Raw genomic sequence first — 8,587 nt, forward strand, 5'->3', positions numbered from 1 at the left:
ACAGCTTTAGACGATAGAGACCTGGTATTTAACAGTCCGCATTTAATTCTCCTGTTTTGTCTTTCTGTCACAGAAGAGGTTTTAATTTTTATGAGGTTGTTATGCACAACTCCTCTTTGTTTAATTTTAGATTTAAATAATTTAGGTGGTCGGGGGACAGACACCGTTTGTATAAAACTATGAAAACTATGGCTGGATAACTGAACTAGAAGCTCAGAGAGGCATATAGGACTGCGACTCTGAGTCCTGATCTCAACTCTGGGTTGTCAGGGATTAAAACATCAGATTTTGAGGTACACATTTCAACATTTCAATGATTAAGATATGTACTTGAATGTAAATAAGGTGCCGGAGTGCATAAAAAAAGCAGAGGAGAGCTTGTTTATCAAAACAACTTTGTGAGGGAGGACTTACCCAACCCCCCTTCACAGTTTCAGNAAGCTCAGAGAGGCATATAGGACTGCGACTCTGAGTCCTGATCTCAACTCTGGGTTGTCAGGGATTAAAACATCAGATTTTGAGGTACACATTTCAACATTTCAATGATTAAGATATGTACTTGAATGTAAATAAGGTGCCGGAGTGCATAAAAAAAGCAGAGGAGAGCTTGTTTATCAAAACAACTTTGTGAGGGAGGACTTACCCAACCCCCCTTCACAGTTTCAGACTGAGCCTCAAATGTCTTCAAACCATAGAAACACCTGTGCTTAGCTCCCACTCCCACCACATGTGTAAGCTGCATACTTTCTTATGCCTCTGCAGCAGCGATAGCCGTGGCTGGAGGCATTATGTTTTGGGTTGTCCGTCCATCCGTCCCTCAATTCACTCGTTCATCTCATTCTTGTGAACACGATATCTCAAGAACACCTTGAAGGAATTTCTTTAAATTTGACACAAATGTCTACTTGGACTGAAGAATAAACTGGTTAGAATCAGCTTTATTGCCAGTGTAAAACATTTGTTAGCAAAGTAATCACAAAGTAACCAAATGCAGTAAGTTACATCACTTTGGTGGAGTAATGACAGCTATTATATCATCATAACATTTTTTAACATGGTAACTAGTAATCTGTTACCTATTACATTTCAAAAGTAACCTTCTCAACATTGCGTACTGACTTATATCATTAACAATGCCTTGAATGCCTCCTCAGCACCATTTCCAAAATAAAAGCGGGGTCAGATGTACAAACACAGATGTGTTACTACTGTGAAGATATAAAGCGTACTGCAGCCTGACTAGCTTGTCAACATGCCTCAGCAAAAATCAGGGACTAAAAAAGAAAAGCCAGGGTAGTGAGAGAACAAGAAAATTAAAGCAGCAGAGGTGGTCAATGGTCAGATTTCTGTGTGAAGAACAGTGTTGGGTAAGGGTTACTTTAAAAGTAATCAAAGTACGTTACTGCGTTACTTTTTAAAAAAGTAACCAGTTACTTTACTGCGTTACTTCCTGAGTAAAGTAACTCAATTACTTTAAAAGTACTTCCAACGTTACTCCCTGAGAAAAGTAACTCACTTTTAAAGTATTTTTGAGTATTCTACATTTCCTATTGGGCAATGGACCACAGGGCGCTAAGCCTACATTATTTTGTCTCCAAAATTAAAGTTATGGACCATGCCCTTCACTGAGATCCAATTCTCCCATCACAGCCGTCACTTTGACCAGTAGAAACACAGAATGATCTGCTGCCGTAGACAACTGTATGACAACAACACCCCAGCGTTTTTAATATTTCCTCTAGGGATGTTACCACACAGAGTAAAAGGGGGAAATGATGGTGTGAAACAGCAGAGGCACTTTGTCAACCCCTGAATTAACGTTATTGTCATTAGCATCAAGCTAGCAAACGATGTTACATCCTCACGCTCGGACATAAAGTAATAACATTAACAAATAGCGGTGGGGCTTTTACTCACCACAACTGCAGAGGCTCCCAGCTTCAGTTGAAACAAACTACATTATAGACGGTCCGTTATTTATTAATCCCTCTGTGTGTTTATATATTTACTTTTTATCCGCTCTGTTGTCTTTGTTAAGTTAACATATCGCACCATCATTTCAAACTCAACACTTGTTTCAAATTAAAAGCCCCTTATAACCTCGGCTAGAGAATCCCTCCATTTTCTAAATAGGCTTTTATTCTGAAACATTTGTCAGAACTTCCTGTGGAAGATACAGTAGCTTGATAGTTTACTTTTGGCGCTTCAAATGTAGCTCCTGCCATCTGCTGACGCTTTTAGGTGACTACAACAACATGTCGGCTGGCACATGAACAGACACAAATAATAGTAAAAGTGATAAAAATAGGACAAGAATAACCCGATGACATCACACACGCCGTGAAAGACGACCGGGGATAATTGGTGAGTACCAGCGTGTAGCGTGTACCAGGCATAATGCAAGTCCTGAGTCTGAAATATGTCTGTCAGCAAGTCCTACTCCACCTATTTAGACTCCACCGTAGACAACGGCAGCATTTCTCCGACCACGTAGCGAGCCACAAGCTCCATGGCTTCCTTCAGACTGATAGGTTTAATGTTATCTCCGTTATTAGAACCAAACGACAGCCATTGCTATTTCGGAGCTGAAGGACCAGCGTTCTAAAAGTAACGGAAGTAACTGATGTCTTGTCTGAAAATGTACTTAAGTATTTGATTACTCAAACAGCAAACTAATGCGTTAGGTTACTCGTTACTGCAAAAATCAAAGTACTCTAACGCGTTACTTTGTATCGCGTTATACCCAACTCTGGTGAAGAAGCACCAGGCATGAGGTATGAGGCAAAGTCAACATTACAAAGGTGACCTAGGGTGTCCACTGGTACCAACCACGTTTACTGTTTTTATTGGTTTGATGCTAACAGGGGAACTTAAGAAGTGTTAGATCAAAATTAGGACGTCCTATAAACTGAATTAGAGGTTATTCAGAAAGGGTTCTTTTAGGTACTCTTTTCTTAGGACAGGTTAATCCTCTACTGTTGAACAATGCTTGGCATGAACTTTTCTTAAATCTTAAAGGTGTCAGCTTTACACTAATTGAATGCATAAAATCCAGTTAAGATGTTACAGGTGATTCAGTTGTTTACTGGTCTTCATGCAGTCATTTCTATTACTGTTGGTTCCATGAGTTCAGTTGTTCAGTTATTCACCCTAAGTCATCACTGTTTCATCATTTATTTCCATTTTTTTTTTGTTTTCATTTTATTTGTATATTAGCCCTCTTTGGCATGACTTTTTATTTTAGGGGGGAAAAATATTTCACTCCATTTTTTGAGAGCTTGTGGGTCCTGACTAATATATCAATCATAAAATTTGCCCCCCCCCCCCCACACACACAGACGCGCACACGCACACCAAACACATGTGCAGTATACACACACGTATGTATGAGGGGTGAAACATATCATCAAACAAACACACAGTGCATTCACTGCGTACTTGATACGTGTACATTGCGTGTGCAACCATCACCGTGTACTTGCTTCGCGTGCACTGCGCGTGCATTCACCATGTACTTGTTACACATGCTATGCGCGTGCAATGCCTGCACACGCCTAGACGTGTGGTTATTAGATGTGCGTGCATTGACACGTTATGTGATCGCAGGGGTCAAAAGTGTCAGTTCTTGACGCAACAACGCTTCGTGTTACGGACGTGTGACACGTAGCATCGCTATACTAACTAGCTTGCTATGCTAACTCTGCTAATCAGACGTGCGTGCGTAGACACATCATGTGATCACAGGGGTCAAAAGTGTCATCTCTTGAAACAACAACGCGTCGTGTGATGGACGTGTGACACATAGCATCGCTATGCGAACTCTGCTAATCATACGTGCGTGCGTAGACACGTCATGTGATCACAGGGGTCAAAAGTGTCAGCTCTTGAAGCAACAACGTGTCGTGTGATGGATGTGTGACACATAGCATCGCTATGCGAACTCTGCTAATCAGACGTGTGTGCGTAGACACGTCATGTGATCACAGGGGTCAAAAGTGTCAGCTCTTGAAGCAACAGCGCTTCGTCTTACGGACATGTGACACGTAGCATCGCTATGCTAACTAGCTTGCTATGCTAACTCTGCTAATCAGACATGCGTGCGTAACACGTCATGTGATCACAGGGGTAAAAAGTGTCAGCTCTTGAAGCAACAACGCTTCCTATTACAGACGTGTGACACGTAGCATCGCTATACTAACTAGTTTGCTATGCTAACTCTGCTAATCAGACGTGTGTAACTGCCTGGTCAAAAGTTGTAAATGTTAGGAAGATAATCACAAATGCTTTTCATTTATTTGCAAATTAATTGAATGTATTCAGATATTTTTTGTATTTGTGGAATGTGTTTTATATTTACAGATTACACATTTACACAGAGATTGTCGATCTGTTCACACACATAATTATGAAATGTGTGCAGATCAAGAAATATTTGTAGATCACCCTCTGTGCATTTACAGGTATTAATGAGACAAATCTAACTCCATACTGCTGCCTATTGTTGTGATAGCAGAAGTTGAGTACAATCACTCCTCTTTACCTTTAAGACAACATTATGCATTAATGATGTATAACTTTGAGTTGTTAATTATGATTACATATATAATAATTAATTAATTAATAAATGTGCTTCACTTTACTTGCTACACTGAGACTTTACCCATGCTTGGAATTCTGTCTAAATAGTCCTACAAGGTCACATATCATATTGTGGATTGGATTGGATTGGATTGGATTGGCTGGATGAGTGACATCTCCTCTTTTCAGTAAGTCCTAAACTACTGTACTTTATGCATATGGGTTTACGCAGAAAGTGGCTCGGAAGTTCAGCAAACCACAGCAGTTTTCCAGTGGTGACAAGACCCCTCAAACATATGGTCATAAATTTAGAAGTTTGAATGTTTCCTGGTGTCTATTAAGTCTTCTCAAGTAGTTCATAATTTGTGTTACCAGAAAAGAAAATCGTTTCAGGCCACATTGTAGGAGTAAATATACTGGGCATAGACCTGATGTAAGGATGGACAGCGCATCTCTACTTACCCCCACTGTACAAAAATTAGTGAAATTTATGCGAGTTTGAGTTTTTAGTTTGGTCAGTGTCCCATCTGCTAACATAGCGGGGGCGGGGTTTATGACCTTTACTGCAGCCAGCCACCAGGGGCCCATCAATATGTTTTGGCTTCACTTTTGGGGGACTGTCATGTTGTTCATCTTTATTATACAGTCTATGGTACTGGGTTGAAAATCAACTTACTTCTGAATATTCTGAGACATAATTTGTGGAATGTGAGAAGTCCTGAACTTTAGGGTTTTGTCTCAGAGAAAGTCTGATACATTTCAATTCTTTAGTGTTGTCAGTAAACCAAGTAAGACCAAGTCCTGTGAGTAAAACTATTGTAATGCTAAAGAAAATGTACAGTTGTGTATATTGACAAAGAGATGCTAAATTGATAATGTGTCACATGAAGGAAGCATCTTCATACATCTGTATCTGTGTAAAAACACAACAGACGGATGGAAACTGACACATCATTTTGTTTTCAGATGTTTAATAGATCCTGAAATACTGTCAGATTATAGGTAGTGGCTTATTGTGTAAACATAGTCATAAACCATCTTTCAGTCATCTTTCTCATATTTAAGACTTTGTTTAATAAAGTAACTCAGTACTTTTTAACCATCTAATTGGATGGATGGATGGATGGATGGATGGTTAGATAGATAGATAGATAGATAGATAGATAGATAGATAGATAGATAGATAGAAAACAATAGCTTAAGATTTATAGATTAAATGTGAAAGGTGTGCAAAATGGATATATGAGTCCAAAAAAATTTATTGCTCTTTGCACAGAATGGAATTGTGAAGCCAGTTAGAGTTTGTGTTAGAGTCCACCAGCAGCCTCCCAGTACTCTGAGGTCCATACTGCCACAGAGTGGGGATGAATTGCAAAGTTTGACCATCCCCTGTGCTGTTCAGTGAAACACCTCAGAGATACAAGTCTTTAGACACTCCCCTTCCACCTCGAATCACTGAGCCAGCCTTTCTAATTAGCTTGTTAATGTTGTTAGTGTCTCTCATCCACAGCATCAGTGTGTGATGCAAAAGATCATGCTGGCTACTACAGACTGGTAGAACAGCATCCTGTTGCAGACATGGAAGTCTCTGCGCCTTAGCAGGAAGTAGAGCCTGCTGTGGCCCTTCTTTTAGAGGGCCTTCGTGTTCCCAGCCCATTCCAGCCTGTCATCTAGGTGCACTCTGAAATATTAATAGGCCTGAACCAACTTGACATCCTCCTCTTGGGTAGATAAAAACTCTCCAGCTAATTCAGAATGCAGCGACACGTGTACTAACAGGAACTAAGAAACAAAATCATATTGTTTAGCTTCTCTGCACTGGCTCCCTGTAAAATCCAGAACTGAATTGAAAATCTTACTGTTAACTTATAAAGCTCTAAATGGTCAGGCTCCGTCATATCTTAGAGAGCTCATAGTGCCATATTATCCCACCAGAACACTGCACTCTGAGAATGCAGGGTTACTCTTGGTCCCCAAAGTCTCCAAAAGTAGATCAGAAGCCAGAGCCTTCAGCTATCAGGCTCCTCTCCTGTGGAATCATCTTCCTGTTGCAGTCCGGGAGGCAGACACNCTTTGATAAAGCTTATAGTTAGGGCCGGCTCAGGCTTGCCTTGTACCAGCCCCTAGTTAAGGCCAAAACACACCGGCGCCGTACGACGTGCGTCAAAACAGCCGCCACCGGTGGCGGCTCGACGCGCGTCGACGTGCCGCACCGCGGCACTTTACGCTATTGTCCTATTTTTCCAGCGTCGCCGCCCTTGAAAAAGCGGTTGGCAACCAGTACCGTCACCTAGCGGACTGGAATGTGCAATAGAAATCCGTTTGACGCCCTGCAGCGCGATGCTTTTTGTGTGTGTTGGGGGCGGCACTTGACTCGCGTCAATGACGCCGCCGTCATATGACGCCACCGGTGTGTTTTGGGCTTTAGGCTGACTTAGGCCTAGTCTGCCGGGGGACCTCCTATAATACACCTGGCACCTTCTCTCTCTCTCTCTCTCTCTCTCATGTCCTGATACTGCATCTTGCTAACTCGACCGTACTGCATGTCACTAACTTGGCTTCTTCTCCGCAGCCTTTGTGCTCCAGTGTCTCGCAGGTTAACTTATATCGCAGCGGTGCCTGGATAGTGTGACGTGTGTGGTTGTGCTGCTGCTGTGGTCCTGCCAGATGCCTCCTGCTGCTGTTGTTATCATTAGTCATACTTCTACTGTTATTATACACTTATGATTATTGTCACATATGTATACTATCAGATATTAATATATACTTTCAACATATTCTGCCACAATAGCCAGAATTATAATTATAATATAATTACTTTCATTAATGTTGTTGTAAGCTATTACTGTTACCGCCTATCCTGCATCTCTCTCTTTCTCTGTCTCTCTCTCTGTCTCTCTTTCTGTCTCATTGTGTCATACGGATTACTGTAAATGTATTAGGTTGATCTGTTCTGTACATCTATTGCACGTCTGTCCGTCCTGGAAGAGGGATCCCTCCTCAGTTGCTCTTCCTGATAGACAGTGGGCCGAACGCGTTTTTCGTGTTGTTGATCGATCTCCATCGATAGAGTACACAATTTTTTGTGTGTGATATCAAACAATTCTATAGAGTCCGGGAAAATTTGTTGGCAGCTCTGGTTTGATCATATATTTTCACAAACTTGTATTTTAATTGTCACTCTGCTCAGGCCACTTGCGGGATAACTGTAGCTGATGAACCAAATCAGATTGTAGTTTAGAGAATATCAACCAATGGCAGACGGCCTTAGGACCCGAAAATGTAAACAGGGAAAACTGACAGCTCCGTCTTTTTTTGACTTATTATTGTGTCAAAATGAACATTTTAAAGTAAATATATGGTATATAATCACCATCATCATTAATGTATGTATGTAACATGATTGTATAATCTCAGGGTCTACACAAATCCCTTTGCGGGTGCTAAAAATGGCCAGTGTTGTGATTTGTTTTTCTATGTATGCCCCCATTAAGTTTCTTTTGTATTGCTGATAATAGCGACAGCCTACAGTCTCTGCGTTGTGTTGTGATAATGATGGTGGACTAACGGCTAACAGTTAGTAACGTCAGTTGACTCCAACAAAGACACACAGATGCTCCGATGTCGTTTCAATGATGACTGTTTATTGCTTACAAGCACTTCGGGGTCTGGGGGATACAAGCCCAGTCTCAGTAAAACTATTTAATATAAATAAAATCATAATCAAAGGAAACTTACAATACTAATAAATGATGAAGCTTAATAACCGTTAGATAACAAATTACATGGTCAACGGTCTAACCTTGACCAGGATCAAAGACCAAGTTTTGGATCTGAAAATAAGGGAAATTTTCCGGCGCCCGCCGCGAGCCGTCCCACCACCCCAACCAAGCTCCAGTATCCCTTACATTTTAAGACAGGTGTACAGGAAATCTAAAATAACCACTTGTCAACCACTTACTAACTACAATTAGGTGATCAGAATCTGATAGGCCTACCTTTGTTGACA

The sequence above is a fragment of the Epinephelus moara genome, chromosome 12 (genome assembly GCF_006386435.1).
Source record: "Epinephelus moara isolate mb chromosome 12, YSFRI_EMoa_1.0, whole genome shotgun sequence".
NCBI classification, from domain to species: Eukaryota; Metazoa; Chordata; class Actinopteri; order Perciformes; family Serranidae; genus Epinephelus; species Epinephelus moara.